A 16,957-nucleotide genomic window follows, 5' to 3' on the forward strand; every position below is an offset into this window, starting at 1 on the left:
GGATCTGTAGTGTAAGGAATCAATTTATCCTATTGTATGTATGCCATCTCAAACTACAACTACAGGGATTTTAAGTGCTCCTTCATTGACATCTTTAGGTTTGCTTGGATTTAGCTCTCACCCTGCTGGCTGGAAGAAAATGGTGAAGCATAGCATCAGAATCTCAGTAGAGAGAGAGAAAAATGAAAGGCAATATCTTCTTCTCTGTATTGCTTTGGGCTAGCACCTGGCTACACTTTTTTAAGAAGAGGATGCGCCAGATAAGCAGGACAGGTTTAATCATAGAGATCCATTTATGCCAGACTTCTATTTGTACTATGTGGATAAGAGGGTGCTGTGAATATGAGTAAGATAATGTGGTGGTTTACCAGAATAGATATAGAGGGGTTGATTCCCAAAATCTGGTGCAGCTGTGCATTTTAGCCAATCAGCTTCTAACTACAGCTTGTTCAATTATGCAAATAATTTGAAAGCTGATTGTTTTCTGTGCAGAGCTGCACTCAATTTTGCACTCTCCGGTCTTAATAACTCAACTCCAGAGAGTCTCTTCTGAAATAAAGGCCTATCTGCTGGCAGTGTTACTTTCAAAGGGTTTAGATCCACCTTAGGTACACGCGTGCCAATTAATGTGTAAGTACTTGTGTAACACTTAAAAGTAATTATTACAACACACACAGATCATAGTACTTCCCTTGACAATTCCTTAATCAGGTTTTCACTTCAGAAGGAAGGCGCCATCTTTGTTCAGTCATCATTCAGGCTAGTCAGCATATATCTCTTTGACTGAGATGCAGGCCCAGAGACACAAACATATAAATCCTGGTACCTATGTAGTTCTTGTGTGTTCACAAATGTATGACACAGGCCAGCTCTATGTTGCTGCCTCTTATACTTTCCACAATGTTACAATGTTTCAGTCTGATTACTGGGGGGGGGGGGGGGGGACTAAAGCTGAGTCCACACCAGAGGGCTGAACATGAAAACCTCATCCACACCAGCGATGTGGATGCGGGGATCTCCCTTGTTGCACTATTGCATTCTGACAGTGGGGACTCCACTAATCAGAATACACTGATCAGCGCTGCTGCCATTGCAGTAGCTGATTGAATGCTGGTTTTCCAGCAGGACCATTGAACATAAGATGGTCAAATCATCAGCATCTGTTGAACAGACAGGGCTACATATTCAGCCGGTTCCAAATTTCGACACATGTATACCAGCTTTAGGAAATGATTCTTCTGCATCTAGCAGACTGATTGGATTGTCTTAGCCTAGGCAAAATTGTTTGTCTGTAGCTCAAAGACTGTTCAACTCTTTCACTGGTAGTGGGGGTATTTTACACACACTCCCAGTAGCTGCAGCCACCAGTAATGTGTATATATCTGACAAGCCTATTCCTGGCTGTCATATCCAAGCAATCTGGTAGCTGCACAGCCAATGGATTGCTTTCACATACCCCATTACTACATTCCCCTCCCCCCGTGCCCGGATTGGCATGGCAGGTGCCACTGTATAGAGTAGAGGTAGCACAATGAACATCAGTTTTCAATCCTTCCCTTCTTCTGACAAACCTGGAAACAATGTAATACGTCACTTTCAAGTCCTCTTGTTACCCATACTGGTTGGGGAAAAATCGAATGGAGTGTGATCTGCACTCCAATACATTTATTACAGGGCAGGAGAGACATCAGGGGTTGCATTAAAGAGAACCCTTTGTGATAAAAAAATATTGCTAAACAAACATGTAAAGTATTAAAGTTTCACCCAAACACTTAAAATCACCCCCTAAAATTTGTAGCGTCCCATCCCCATATGAATGCATTGGGGGCACCTATGAATGAAAAAGTTAATTGCGCTACACATGTTAAATATCACTGCACATGCTGGAGTGAGAACATTCATTCTAAGTCCATTATTCATGGTTGCCTCCAGTCTAAACTGATGACCTGTAGAGGCTTTTAAATCATTGCCTATGGGAAATATAGGGTACTGAAGTTTGTTGCCACTTCATGGGTGTGCGCAATTGGTTAGCACAACCTCATCTTTTATGTTTTACCAAAAATATGGGTAATTTATCATGTTTGTGTGCTATAAAATTGATTTGTGTTCATGTTAGTGTATTTTTTAACAAAATTTTGGTTTTCCTAAACTGTTTTGCTAAGATCATGTCACATAAAAAATTGGAACAACCACTATTTTATTCTTTAGGGTGTCTGGTTTCTGCAAATATATTATGTTTAAGGGTTTTATGTAGTCTTCAGGCCTAAAATGATTTTTTAAACTTTTGTGCAAAACACACACAAAAATGGCTCTGGCAGCGGAAAGGTTCATGATAAAAGGCTGGTATATTGAAAATATATACTGTTGCTGTGTTTTGCTGCATCAGGAATACATTTATGAAGGCTTGTAAAATGACTGAATTGTACATGTTAAGAAAATAATTACAGATATGTAAAGTAGTAGTAATGTCTTCCATAGCATCTGCCATTGTCGTGGCTATGCAGGGGATTTGAAAGGCTGAGATTAGGGTATTTTTGTTATGCAAAAGAAATTTATATTTTTGTTGGAGGCATTTAAGAATACATTTTTGAATTTTAATAAATAATTAACTGAATTAAATGCTGTTTTTTTATATGTTTTTGGAGTTCATCTAAAAAGAAAAAGACTTAGTACATGTGTGCATCCACTCTTGCTCTCTTTTAACCACTTGCCGACCGCGCTATAACCGAATGACGGCTACAGCGCGGCTCAATAACCCTGGGAGGGCACACATTAACATCCTCCCAGAATCCTGCTCCCACGCGCCCCCTAGGGCACACACCCGGAAATATCCATGAACACTGATAGCAGCCATTTACCACGTGATTGCTCTGTCAAATGACGGAGCGATCGCTTGTAAACAAACTGGCATCACGTCCGGTTCCTCTCTCCCCAATCAGTACATTGTGAGCAGAGAGGGGAGAGATCGGTGGCAGCATCGCTGTAGGCTGGATCTGTAGTGCCCATGGCGCTGATATGTGCCCATTCCAGTACTCATCCATCCATGCTCAGCCATCCATACTTAGCATACCCATCCATACTCAGCATACTCATATATCCATCCATGCTCAGCCACCCATACTCAGAATACCCATCCATACTCAGCATACTCATCCATCCATCCATGTTCAGCCATCCATACTCAGCATACCCAATCATACTCAGCATACTCATCCATCCATCCATGCTCAGCCATCCATACTCAGCATACTAAGCCATCCATACTCAGTATACTCATCCATGTTCAGCCATCCATACTCAGCACACCCATCCATACTCAACATACTCATCCATCCATGCTCAGCCATCCATACTGAGCATACTCATCCATACTCAGCATACTCATCCATCCATACTGAGCATATTCATCCATGCTCAGCATACTCATCCATTCATCCATGTTCAGCCATCCATACTCAGCATACCCATCCATCCATCCATGCTCAGCATACTCATCCATCCATCCTCGGCAATACTCATCCTTCCATCCATGCTCAGCCATTCCATCCACCCCCATCCATAATTAGCCATACCCATCCATACTCAGCCATACCCATCCATACTCAGCCATACCCATCCATACTCAGCCTTACCCAGCCTTACCCAGCCATACCCAGCAATACCCAGCAATACTCAGCTATACGCAGCTGTACTCAGCCGTACCCAGCCATACTTAGTTGTACTCAGCCATACTCAGCCGTACCCAGCCATCCATGGCTTATCCATCCCCATTCATGCTCATCCATGCCACATCAGTTATCATCCATGCCACATCCATGCCACTACAGTGCCTCTCAAAATTGTAATAGGTAGTCAAATTAGATTTGAAATGTATGCCCCTAGAACACCTAACGGTGCTCCCTGCATGTTGGGCCTCGCTATATGGCCACACTGTGGAAAAGTCTCACACATGTGGTATCACCATACTCAGGAGGAGAAGGAGAATCTATTTTGGGGTGTATTTTTTGGTATGTGTTAGACATATTGTGTAAATGATCAAGTTGTGTAAAAAAATGTGTTTTCATTTTCTTTACACATTTTCCAAAAACTTGTAGAAAAAAATGACATATTCAAAAGACTCATTATTCCTCACGGATTATACATTGGGTTGTTTTATTTCCAAAATGGGGTAATTTTTAGTGCGTTTCCATTGTCCTGGTTCTCCAAGGCCTTCAAAAGTGCAAAAGGTAGTCAAGAAATGATATGTGTAATTTATGCTCCAAGAACGCCTGATGGCGCTCCCTGCATGTTGGGCCTCTGTATGTGACCATGCTGTGTAAAAGTCTCACGCATGTGGTTTCGTCATACTCAGGAAGAGTAGTAGAATGTGTTTTGGGGTGTAATTTGTGCTATGCATATGTTGTGTGTGGGAAATAACCAGCTAATATAACAATTTTGTGAAAAAAAAGAAGTGTGGGAAAAAATTACAACTTCAAAAAACTCACCATGCCTTTAACTAAATACCTTGGAATGTCTACTTTCTAAAAGGGGTAATTTTGGGGGTATTTGTACTTTGGCTTGGCTATTTGTATTTGTACTTGGCTTGTTAGTGTCTCTAGAAATGAGATAGGCCGTCAGTGCATCAGGTATGATACATTTTCGGAGATTGGCACCATAGCTTGTGGACTCTCTTAAGGCCCATAAACACTTTCAGACTTTTTGACAACAAACATGCAAATTAGCTGTTATAAGGCAGCATCCAACCATGTGTACGCTCCATCGGACAAACTTTTTCGTTTTTATCTGACTTTTGTTGGCTGTGCGAATGGACAAACTTTCCGGCAACAAAAGTCTAATGGAGCAAAGTCTGATCGTGTGTACAGAAAACCATAGGACTTTTGTACAAAGTACAAGCATGCTCAGAACCAATGCAAAAGATCAGACAACAATGCAGAGGTTGACCAAATCTGGCGGTAAAGAGCAGAAAAACCACGTGATTTGGTGAAAGTTGGCTGAAAAAGTCCTGCCGTGTATATGCAATACAATTTCACGGCCAATGCACTACTTTGGGGGGGGGGGGGTCTGCTCTGCACTACTGAGGGGGGTCTACTCTGCACTACTAGGAGGGTCTGCTCTGCACTACTAAGGGGGGTCTGCTCTGCACTACTGAGGGGGGGGGTCTGCTCTGCACTACTGAGGGGGGTCTGCTCTGCACTACTAGGAGGGTCTTCTCTGCACTACTGAGAGGGGGTCTGCTCTGCACTACTAGGAGGGTCTGCTCTGCACTACTGAGGGGGGGTTTGCTCTGCACTACTAGGAGGGTCTGCTCTGCACTACTGAGGGGGGTCTCCTCTGCACTACTGGGGGGGGTCTGCTCTGCACTACTGAGGGGGGATCTGCTCTGTACTACTGAGGGGGGGTCTGCTCTGCACTACTGAGGGGGGTCTGCTCTGCACTACTGAGGGGGGTCTCCTCTGCACTACTGAGGGGGGGGTCTGCTCTGCACTACTGAGGGGGGATCTGCTCTGTACTACTGAGGGGGGGTCTGCTCTGCACTACTGAGAGGGGTCTGCTCTGCACTACTGGGGGGTCTGCTCTGCACTACTAGGAGGGTCTGCTCTGCACTACTGAGGGGTGGTCTGCTCTGCACTACTGAGGGGGGTCTGCTCTGCACTACTGAGGGGGGGTCTGCTCTGCACTACTGAGGGGGGGGGGTCTGCTCTGCAGTACTGAGGGGGGGTCTGCTCTGCAGTACTGAGGGGGGGGTCTGCTCTGCACTACTGAGGGGAGTCTGCACTACTGAGGGGGTTCTGTACTGCTGGGGGGTCTGCAGTGCTGGGGGGTTTGCACTGAGGGGGGTCTGCACTACTGAGGGGGAGTCTGCACTGAGGGGGGTCTGCACTACTGAGAGAGGGTCTGTACTGAGGAGGATTCTGCACTGAGGGGGAGTCTGCACTACTGAGGGGGGTCTGCACTGAGGGGGTCTGCACTACTGAGGGGGAGTCTGCACTACTGAGGGGGAGCCTGCACTACTGAGGGGGACCTGCACTACTGAGGGGGAGCCTGCACTACTGAGGGGGAGCCTGCACTACTGAGGGGGGTCTGCACTGAGGGGGGTCTGCACTACTGAGGGGGTCCTGCACTGAGGGGGGTCTGCACTGCACTACTGAGGGGGGTCTGCTCTGCACTACTAAGGGGTCTGCACTACTGAGGGGGGTCTGCACTACTGAGGGGAGTCTGCACTACTGAGGGGGGTCTGCACTACTGAGGGGGGTCTGCACTACTGAGGGGGGGCCTGCACTACTGAGGGAGGGTCTGCACTACTGAGGGGGGGGGGTCTGCACTGAGGGGGGTCTGCACAACTGGGGGGGTCCTGCACTGAGGGGGGTCTGCACTACTGAGGGGGGTCTCCTCTGCACTACTGAGGGGGGGGTCTGCTCTGCACTACTGAGGGGGGATCTGCTCTGTACTACTGAGGGGGGGTCTGCTCTGCACTACTGAGAGGGGTCTGCTCTGCACTACTGGGGGGTCTGCTCTGCACTACTAGGAGGGTCTGCTCTGCACTACTGAGGGGTGGTCTGCTCTGCACTACTGAGGGGGGTCTGCTCTGCACTACTGAGGGGGGGTCTGCTCTGCACTACTGAGGGGGGGGGGTCTGCTCTGCAGTACTGAGGGGGGGTCTGCTCTGCAGTACTGAGGGGGGGGTCTGCTCTGCACTACTGAGGGGAGTCTGCACTACTGAGGGGGTTCTGTACTGCTGGGGGGTCTGCAGTGCTGGGGGGTTTGCACTGAGGGGGGTCTGCACTACTGAGGGGGAGTCTGCACTGAGGGGGGTCTGCACTACTGAGAGAGGGTCTGTACTGAGGAGGATTCTGCACTGAGGGGGAGTCTGCACTACTGAGGGGGGTCTGCACTGAGGGGGTCTGCACTACTGAGGGGGAGTCTGCACTACTGAGGGGGAGCCTGCACTACTGAGGGGGACCTGCACTACTGAGGGGGAGCCTGCACTACTGAGGGGGAGCCTGCACTACTGAGGGGGGTCTGCACTGAGGGGGGTCTGCACTACTGAGGGGGTCCTGCACTGAGGGGGGTCTGCACTGCACTACTGAGGGGGGTCTGCTCTGCACTACTAAGGGGTCTGCACTACTGAGGGGGGTCTGCACTACTGAGGGGAGTCTGCACTACTGAGGGGGGTCTGCACTACTGAGGGGGGTCTGCACTACTGAGGGGGGGCCTGCACTACTGAGGGAGGGTCTGCACTACTGAGGGGGGGGGGTCTGCACTGAGGGGGGTCTGCACAACTGGGGGGGTCCTGCACTGAGGGGGGTCTGCACTACTGAGGGGGAGTCTGCACTACTGAGGGGGAGTCTGCACTACTGAGGGGGGGTCTGCACTACTGAGGGGGTGTCTGCACTACTGAGGGGGAGTCTGCACTACTGAGGGAGGGTCTGCACTACTGAGGGGGGTCTGCACTAAGGGGGGTCTGCATTACTGAGGGGGAGTCTGCACTACTGAGGGGGAGTCTGCACTACTGAGGGGGGTCTGCACTACTGGGGGGGTCTGCATTACGGAGGGGGAGTCTGCATTACTGAGGGGGAGTCTGCACTACTGAGGGGGGGTCTGTACTGAGGGGAAGTCTGCACTACTGAGGTGGGGGGTCTGTACTGAGGGGGAGTCTGCACTACTGAGGGGGAGTCTGCCCTACTGAGGGAGAGTCTGCACTACTGAGGGAGAGTCTGCACTACTGAGGGAGGGCCTGCACTGCTGGGGGGTCTGCACTACTGGGGGAGGGTCTGCACTACTGGGGGAGGGTCTGTACTGAGGGGGTCCTGCACTGAGGGGGTTGTCTGCAAAGCTGGGGGGGTCTGTACTGCTGGGGGGGTCCTGCACTGAGGGTGGTCTGTAATGGGGGGTGTGGGTACTAAGGGGGATGTCTGCATTGCTTATGGGTCTGTACTGAGGTGGGGGGTGTCTGTACTGATGGGGGGTCTGCACTTGGGTGGGGGTCTGTACTGATGGGGGGTGTCTGCACTGAGGGGGGTCTGTAATGGGGGGTGTCTGTACTTCTGGGGGGGTCTGCACTGAGGTGGGGGGTGTCTGTACTGCTAGGGGGGGTCTGCACTGAGGTGGGGGGTGTCTGTACTGATGGGGGGTCGGCACTAAGTGGGGTGAATGTACTAAGGGGGGTGTCTGCACTGCTGGGGGGGTCGGTACTACTGAGGGGGTCTGCACTGAGCGGGGTGGGTTTGCACTGCTGGGGGTGTCCTGCACTGAGGGTGGTGTCTGCACTGAGGGGGGGCCTGTACTGATGGGGATATACATGTGTGTCCTTCAGGGGCTGCATACAGTATACTGCATACTTTGTTGGTTGGAATTAATATAAGCTGTTGCCTGGGTACTGTGCTACATGAGTGTGGTAATCTGTTGTTCAATGGCATTAGTTCATTTTTTTTGGGGGGGGGGGGGGGGGGGCATGCAACATTTTGCTATGGGGCCCTGTGATTTCTAGTTACGCCCCTGGTAATAGTATAAATGTTGGCCAAAATACATGAAGAAAAATTAATAATTTGCAAAATTAGCAAAAACAGAAACAAAGAAAAATGCTTTTTTTTACAGAATATTTGGTCTTTTTTCTTTTATACCACAAAAAGTAAAAAACCCAGTGGTGATTAAATACCACCAAAATAAATCTCTATTTATGTGAAAAAAGGAGAAAATTTTCATATAGGTACAATGTCACATGACTGAGTAATTGAGAGCACTGAAAGCTGAAAATTGGTCTGGCTAGGAAGGGGGTTTAAGTGCCCAGTGGGTAAGTGGTTAAGCAAGTATGTGCATGCCATCAATACTTGCATGTTAGTCACTGCTGGCAGTTTTTTTTAGTTCATAAATCTGTGAAAACTTTTTTGTATCTAGGTGTTGTTGGCAGAATATGAACACACAGAGTTTAAAAAATCTTGTTCTTTTCAAATCAATGTAGCAGATACTAAATATACATGGTATAAGAAGGATCTTTTGTGAGGCAAATGTCACTTGTATGTGCTGTCAGGTCTACATTTCTTGCATAACAATTTTTGTGCTGAATATCATCTCTGCTTGGAATTCCACTTTAAAGCAATTGTATATGCTCATTAACTAAAGTTATGGCACTAGCACATATCTGTATGACAGCATAAGTTGTCAGCAGGTATCTTTTCATTTACTTAATATCTATAATGCTGCACAGATATGCCCTGAGGTCTCTCTACATCTTTGTAGTGGAGATTGCATAGGCCTCCAAATCCCCACCAACAGACAGCAGGCTCAGGCATTTCCATGGGAGATATTTGCTTAGGCTTTAATACATAGCTACTTTCAGAAAGTATCAGTTTTGGCAGTCCTGGTTGGAAGGGCTGTGGTTGGTGCTGGAAAGAATAGACACTGTGATGAAAAACATTCTTAGAATAGGTTGACATTTTGATTCAACTTTCAGTACAATTGTTTAGTAATGGATACAACTTGGATGATGCTTGGATGTGATTTGTAGTACAGGAACCTTTTTCAAAATTTTGTCATGCTGAGTTGCATTGATGGGAATGGGCACCATTGAAAACAATGTGATTTCCATTGTCATGCAATTCTGTGCTACTGAAGTCGCAACTGAAATTGCACTAGTGTGAAAGAAGCCTATAGCCTCATACACACGATAGGACTTTGTACAAACTTTCCCTTGGATTTTTGTACAAAGGGCGTCGGCCCTGAACTTGTATTGCATACACACAGCAGGACTTTTTCAGCCAACTTTCACCAAATCAAGTGGTTTCTCTGCTCTTTCCGCCACCTTTGGTCAACTTCTGTATTGTTGTCTGATCTTTTGCATTGGTTCTGAGCATGCCTGTTTGTACTTTGTACAAAAGTCCTGTGGTTTTCTGTACACACGATCGGACTTTGCTTCATCAGACTTTTGTTGCCAGAAAGTTTGTCCCTTCGCACAGCCAACAAAAGTCAGATGAAAACCAAAAAAGTTTGTCCGATGGAGCGTACACACGGTCAGATGTTGCTCCAAAACAGCTAATTTGCATGTTTGTTGTCAAAAAGTCTGATCGTGTGTATGGGCCTTAAGATGTAATTAAGTATCAATAGTAAGTGTATTTCATTTTTTGCATCCACAATTCTGCACACACAGGCAGAGCGGAACTCGGGCCGGCTTGCACCGTCCCTAGGCAACAGGACACCCATAGGCAGCAGTGCGCCCTAGATGGCTGCCTAGTTTGCAGAACTCTGATACTCATGTTTGTATTAACAAAACTGCTATTTATTCACAAATATTAGGTTTTGTTCACAACATATGATTGTAATTGCAGACTTTTTAAAATGTATTTGTATTTCATGTTTGAGGGGTTGCGCTGCACTATTACTTGGTTGTGTTAATTTGAAAGCATTGTGGGATTACCTTAAATGTTCTATATCATCACAATATTTGTTATTATATTCTTTCATCACATGATTATTTGGGTTTTTCACTGTGCTGATTGATATTTTTGCACATACTTAAATAGAACCTGAGCCTATGTACTATATGCACAACTCACATATATAGCAGTCCTTATACCCACACAATATGCTTTATTTACTGTGCCAGTGAGATTCCCATAGACACATTGCATATGCTTTTCAGTACTCAAAATATAAACATAGAACTAAAACTCTGTCTTAGTCTACAACGAAGAAGCATTTTATTAAAATAGGGTGCTCTTAACAACTAGAAAATGTTGAAACAATGAACATTTTGATCAGGAGTATGCACACCCCAAACTTCACCCTTCCTCCAATCCTAAGCTCACTACCTTTTCCATAGAGGGGTCCTTACAGTGATTTCAGCGCAGTGTATTAAGTAAACTGATTTCCCTCTGCACCACCTTCCTTCATCTACAGCTTTCACCTCTGCATACAAATTTTATTCACAGCTGTCTCCTCTGCAGTAAATCCGATTGAAAGGAACTGTTTAAATCCCCTTTCAACAGCTCTCACCTATCCACACCGACCCCTCTTAACTGCTTTCACCCGTCCACACAGCCCCCCTCAACAGCTCTCACCTGTCCACACAGCCCCCACTCAACAGTTCTCACCTGTATACACAGCCCCCTCTCAACTACTCTCACCTGTCCACACAGGCCCCCCTCAACAGCTCTCACCTGTCCACACAGCCCCCCCTCAACAGCTCTCACCTGTCCACACAGCCCCCACTCAACAGTTCTCACCTGTATACACAGCCCCCTCTCAACCACTCTCACCCGTCCACACAGGCCCCCCTCAACAGCTTTCACCTGTCCACACAGCCCCCCCTCAACAGCTCTCACCTGTCCACACAGCCCCCACTCAACAGTTCTCACCTGTATACACAGCCCCATCTCAACCACTCTCACCTGTCCACACAGGCCCCCCTCAACAGCTCTCACCTGTCCACACAGCCCCCCCTCAACAGCTCTCACATGTCCACACAGGCCCCCCTCAACAGCTCTCACCTGTCCACACAGCTCCCACTCAACAGTTCTCACCTGTCCACACAGCCCCCCTCAACAGCTCTCACCTGTCCACACAGCCCCCATTCAACAGTTCTCACCTGTATACACAGCCCCCTCTCAACAGCTCTCACCTGTCCACACAGACCCCTCTCAACAGCTCTCACCTGTCCACACAGCCCCCCCTCAACAGCTCTCACCTGTCCACCCAACCCCCACTCAACAGATCTCACCTATCCACACAGCCCCTACTCAACAACTCTCACCTATCCAAACAGCCCTCACTCAACAGCTCTCACCTGTCCATACAGCCCTCACTCAACAGCTCTCACCTGTGCACCCAGATCCCACTCAACAGCTCTCACCGGTGCACTCAGACCCCGCTCTACAGCTCTTACCTGTGCACCCAGCCCTCACTCAACAGCTCTCACATGTCCACGCAGCCCCCTCTCAACAGCTCTCACCTGTACACCCAACCCGCTATCAACAGCTCTCACCTGTACACCCAGTCCCCTCTCAACAGCTCTCCCCTGTACACCCAGCCCCCTCTCAACAGCTCTCACCTGTCCACACAGCCCCCTCTCAACAGCTCTCATCTATACACCCAGCCCCCACTCAACAGCTCTCACCTGTACAACCAGCCCCCATTCAACAGATCTCACCTGTACACCCAGCCCCCACTCAACAGATCTCACCTGTACACCCAGCCCCCACGTAACAGATCTCACCTGTACACCCAGCACCCACTCAACAGCTCTCACCTGCTGCACCCAGACCCGCTCAACAGCTCTCACCTGTGCACCCTGCCCTCATTCAGCAGCTCTCACCTGTGCACCCAGCCCTCACTGAACAGCTCTCACCTGTGCACCCAGCCCTCACTGAACAGCTTTCACCTGTATACCCACACCCCATTCAGAAGCTCTCACCTGTGCATCCAGCCCTCACTCAACAGCTCTCACCTGTCCATACAGCCCCCTCTCAACAGCTCTCACCTGTACACTCAGCCCCCTCTCAACAGCTCTCACCTGTACACCCAGCCCCCTCTCAACAACTCTCAGCTGTACAACCAGCCCCCTCTCAACAGCTCTCACCTCTGCATGCCCAGCCTTCACTCTTCCTCCAATCCTTGGCTCGCTAACTTTTTCTATAGAGGAGTCCTTACAGTGGTTGCAGTGCAGTGTATTAAGCAAACTGACTTGCTGCACTGCCTCTCTTATTGGACAGCTCTACCTGTCAGACCTGTAGCACAGAGCTGAGAGGTGCTTTTGAACACTACCCCTTAGCCTTGTGCTACAGGTTAGACAGTGAACAGGCTGGCAGATGGTGAAAAAAGTCTGCAGTTGCCAAAGCAGCACACAATTTAAATAATAAAATGTAGATGGCTGCAACATCTGGACCTGGGCACTCACCAACAGATGTGGGAGTTGGTGCTCTGGGTGTCAATTGCCAGCAAAGTCCAGCCTAAGCACCCAAATACCAGACCCAATTATCGTCATGTGGGGAAGATCATTAGCCCTATCATAGGTGTGCATAGCATTAGGGTGTGCACCCCAAACCTTAAATACACATGTGTGTCTGCACAGGCTTGCACACAGGGTGTGCCGGGTGTGCCCAGGCACACCCTAATCACCCCTGTGCTCTGTCTTTGCTTTCAGTTTAAAATGCAACTGCTTGTGCTGACTGCTTGAACATATCTGTGTAACTCACAGGGGTCAGGTCCAAAAACAGCTGTGCTGCGAGTGGGAAGGGATTGTACAAGGGCAAGGGACCACAGCCACAGAGTAATCCAGCCGCATTTTCTGATGTGGCTTCTATAGTTCCGGCTGCAGGCCCCACAGGTGCCGGCGGAGTGATACACATCTACACTCCGCCTGCCTTCCGGCCTCTCTCTCCCTAGTCTTTCCCCCACCAAGAAGCAGTGGAGCCTGGATAGCAGCAGATGGGTGGCACATGGCAGCAACAAGAGGTGAGACTTTGCACTGAGCAGGGCAGGCACAACATGAACCATAAAAAAAAAACAATTCAAAATCAATATGATCCCTGTCTTGTCAACAAAAAGTGTGTATATATACATAGTGTCCTCATCTAGCTGCTGATTGGCTGAGTGGTGGGGGTGAGTGGGCTTACACAGGCACATTGCCACAGTGCACCAGCGGTCAGCACCAGTCATCCCTAGGCTACACCAATGCACACACGGTGATTAGGGTGTCCACCCCTATGGGTCCTATGTACAAAGACCAATAGTTAGCTTGCAAAAAACATTCACTTAGGGCTCCATCAGAAGAACAGGTCATCTGGGGACCACAGTGAAAGTATCATTGGGAGGGAAGACTATGAAGAGGACTTGAATGGGCAAAGGGGCAGATTTACTATAAAGGAAACCTGTACTGAGGAGAATACCTATGATGCCATCATAGACCTCTCCTTTTTAAAATGCAACTTACCTGTCTGTTGTTGCTGATCCTTTGTTCCAAGGTTCTTTCTGAGTCTATGACCTAAAACAGCTTACAGGGTGCTGCATACTTTTTTGGGGGGGTTAGTGACTCAACTATCATTGAGGTCAGAAACAGCCAGGCAACGAACATTATTTGAGCTGCAGAAGATTTTACTCCCTTTATGACTGGGCTATTTTTTGTTATTCAGCACTGCGTTACTTTAACTGGTAATTGTGACATCATGCAACTCTGTACCAAAGAAAAATATTTATTTTTTCACACAAATAGAACTTTCTTTTGATGGTATTTGATCACCGCTGTGTTTTTTAAAAAATTTTTGCAATATAAACGAAAAAGAAATAAAATTTTTATTTTTTAATATATATATATATATATATATATATATATATATATATATATATATATATATATATATTAGAGAGAGAGAGAGAGAGAGAGAATAATTTTAAAAAATCCCAATAAGTGCATATTGATTGCCTTGCGTGAAAAGTATAGCACCTGCAAAATATGGTATATATACTGGATTTTGTTTACACTACTAATGGCGTAGATCAGGGACTTATAATGGGACTTCGATAGTGTGGTGGGCAGTCTGACAATAACTGATGCTTAGGGGAACTGACTCTCACTGACATCACCAGTGACATTAATACAGTGATTAGTGATAATACTATACACTGTCACTGTATATGACACTGGCTGAGAAGGGGTTAACATCTAGTTAACATCTAGGGTGATCAAGGGGTTAAATGTGTGCCTAGCTATGTGCTTTGCAGGGATGAGAAACTGGCAGATCGCTCCCTCTGTACAGAGCTCTGTGTTGTTTACCAACGCAGAGCTCTGGGCTGTGATTGCACATGATCAGCAGGTCCTAGTCATGAATCATCGGCCAGGACTTGCTGACAGGCTCCTGCTGTAATTAATTGTACAGGGCAGGGTATGTGGGTGCCCACAAATTCCTAAGCAGGCAGCGACATGTGGGTACGTCGCTTTGGCTGCAGCGGCCACTCACCCAGAATAGATTGCAGGTGGGTGATTGTCAGGTGGTACAAATCGGCATAGGCAGCCTATATACAATATTTCTCTCAGTACAAATGTATTTCAGAAATAGGTAATTTATTAACGTACCCTGAGCCTCAAGTGCCCAATCAGGTTGAAAGAAATTGCTGGAATCCCTAAGACCACACACACACACATTGATTGGTTATTTGAAGTGAACACAAACCATGGTGAAAATGGCTCCATAACTAATTTGTCACCATTCAGCTAAAATGGTAATGATTATAATAGTTGTGCCATAAATGTAGGCACAATGTTACAAGAACTGCAATTAAGTAGCGTGCTCCTTGCATAAAAAAGAATCAAACATAAACAAACAAATATAAAACAGTTACTGCTTTGCTACTATTGTATCAGTATCATGCAAAGATAATTGCCTCTATTGGATTCACACATCTAACCATCCCGATTTATAAAAGCATGCTAAGCCATTGAATGGAGCCAAGAACTGATACACCTTATGGTATCCTGATATTTAGTACCCACTGAGTCATTTTATCAGATTTTTTTTTTCTTCTTTTTTATCTTTGCTGATTTCATATCGATCTCCCTGAAGGATATTTGCTGAGTGTTAGGCTTGTTAGCTAGAGTAGAAAGACAATACTGCAAGGTGTTAACCCCTTCGCCGCCAGGGGGCACAGCAACGTCTTATCCGCAATGCATTGATACATTCAGCTGTAAATATTAAAGGGAAAGGATAAAAAAAAAATGCATGATCTTCACGACTGCCTGTTAGAATGTAAACCGTCCACACTGACAAGCTGCAAGGATATATGAAATCGTTTGTTATTACAGATCAGCCTTGCAGTGCCTTATAATGTTGTATTGAAGGCAAACTATGTGCCTTCCTTTAAATTCCGATGCTTCTATCACAAAACATGAATGCAGGATAAATACCATCTCCACGCTGAAGGCTCCATTCACCAAGCTTTAACACAAGGAGCCATGTGACTGTCATTTGTTCAATCTCAGCCGTCTGTTCTTTTTTTTTTTCCCAAGACTCATTCCCCCCCCCCCCCCAAAAGACTGTCATTTTTTCCCCCTAAGACTGTATTTTTTTTCTCTCCCCCCCCCCCCCCCATAACTAACATACAAGACTGTATTTTTTTTCTTTTCTTTTTTCCCCACCATAACTAATTTTTGTTTCCAAGACTGTCATTTTTTTCTTTTCTTTTTTCCCCCAAGATTCTTTTTTTTTATAGACTGTATTTGTTTTTTTTTCTCCTCCCCCCCCCCCCCATAACTCTTTTTTTTTCATAAGACTGTCATCTTTTTTTTGTTTTTTTTCCCCATAACTCTTTTTTTTCCCCAAGACTATAATTTTTTTTCTTTTCTTTTTTCCCCCCATAACTAATTTTTTGTTTCCAAGACTGTCATTTTTTTTCCTTTTCTTTGTTTCCCCCATAACTCATTTTTTTCCAAGACTTTCATTTCTTTTTTTCCCCTCATAACTCATTTTTGTTTCCAAGACTGTAATTTTTTTTCTTTTCTTTTTTTCCTCATAACTCATTTTTTTTTCCCAAGACTATATTTTTTTTTTCTTTTTTTCACCCATAACTCATTTTTTCCCAAGATTTTAATCCCCCCCCCCCCCCCCCCTCCACATAACTACTTGTTGTTTCCAAGATTGCATTTTTTTTCCTTTTCTTTTTTTCCCCATAACTATTTTTTTTTCCAAGACTTTCTTTTCTTTTTTTTCCTCCAAGACTGACATTTTTTTTTCTTTTAACGAAACTCCTCTCCTGTTAGCTTTGGCGCATCAGCCCTACAGACATGTCCTATGTAGAAGCATCAGACTGCCATCCTGCAGCGGAGGAGGGAGAGAAGGGGGTTAAATCAGATGACTAAGTGGTGCCATGGCAGTCTGTGCATTGGTTGAATGCCGGGTGGCCTTGAGATATTATTCCAGGAAAGGAAGGAGGGGAGGGAAATAAAGGCGCATAGAAAGGGGGGAGGTAAAAA

General features: G+C 46.5%; 1 protein-coding gene across 4 annotated transcripts in view; it reads left to right on the forward strand.

Annotated features, from left to right (window-relative positions):
- Positions 1 to 16,957, forward strand: part of ADGRB3 (adhesion G protein-coupled receptor B3) — a 1,271,667-nt gene that overhangs the window by 999,343 nt on the left and 255,367 nt on the right. The window lies entirely within an intron of this gene.

Source organism: Lithobates pipiens, unplaced genomic scaffold (genome assembly GCF_037356315.1).
Source record: "Lithobates pipiens isolate NorthernLeopardFrog02 unplaced genomic scaffold, aLitPip1_a1.2 Scaffold_18, whole genome shotgun sequence".
Taxonomy (NCBI): Eukaryota; Metazoa; Chordata; class Amphibia; order Anura; family Ranidae; genus Lithobates; species Lithobates pipiens.